The following is a 775-nucleotide window of genomic DNA, read 5'->3' as shown; positions in this document are numbered from 1 at the left end:
TGGTAGTATGAAAAAAACTTTTTTATTCACATTGGCAAAATGGTACTTTACATAAGAAATTCTGATCTAAAAAGGTAGGTGTAGCTATGATGCATAATAATTTCAAATTACAATAAGAAAAATCAATACATACATAAAAAATTCCACAAGTGAGAGTAAAGTAAAGCTTTTAAAACTGTGGAGATATGTTCCTAACTCTATATTGTTACAAATGGTATGAAGTGAATGTAAACACTAGTTTATCTGGTACTGTTTGGCAACTTTCCTCCAGCTTCAAGGGTAAAGAGAACTATCCCCTCCTATTCCTATACCTCCTTCTAGCCTACTGGGTCTTCTCCTGTGTGTCCGAGTGTCTTCTCTTCCTTCCCGATCCTCCCTCTCTAATATTTCAAAGCCATGAAAGAGCACTACACCATCCAAACCCCTTCTAGTAAAATAAATAGGGTTATTTATGGTTAGCTGGCAAGTTGACCTGAGTAAGTGGTCTTTAATGGTTAAAGTGCATTTATATTCCCTTCATAATGCAGAGGTATATATTCTGGTGCACAATGGAAACTGGCATATATCTATCAGTTCAATTGGTACTATTAAGCATAAGTTATGTTGGTTTAGAACATAACTGGGTCAAAAACCAGGATAGAGCAGGCCAAATCAATGTGTATGGAATGTGTATGTGAACCAAATGACAATGAAAATCTACAAGCTTTAACTCAAATTGGAAGAAAAAACATATAACAATCACAGAAAATTTTACAAAACATTTGATTTCTATAAA

General features: G+C 34.1%; 1 protein-coding gene across 2 annotated transcripts in view; it reads right to left on the bottom strand.

The window, feature by feature from the left end:
- The window catches only part of LOC119588768 (WASH complex subunit 1-like), a gene marked incomplete in the record, with an annotated part of 11,054 nt that overhangs the window by 4,162 nt on the left and 6,117 nt on the right, over positions 1 to 775 (bottom strand).

Source organism: Penaeus monodon, chromosome 24 (genome assembly GCF_015228065.2).
Source record: "Penaeus monodon isolate SGIC_2016 chromosome 24, NSTDA_Pmon_1, whole genome shotgun sequence".
In the NCBI taxonomy this organism is placed as follows: Eukaryota; Metazoa; Arthropoda; class Malacostraca; order Decapoda; family Penaeidae; genus Penaeus; species Penaeus monodon.
The sequence above is the reverse complement of the archived record's forward strand: the minus strand, read 5'-3'. Positions and strand labels throughout refer to the sequence as shown.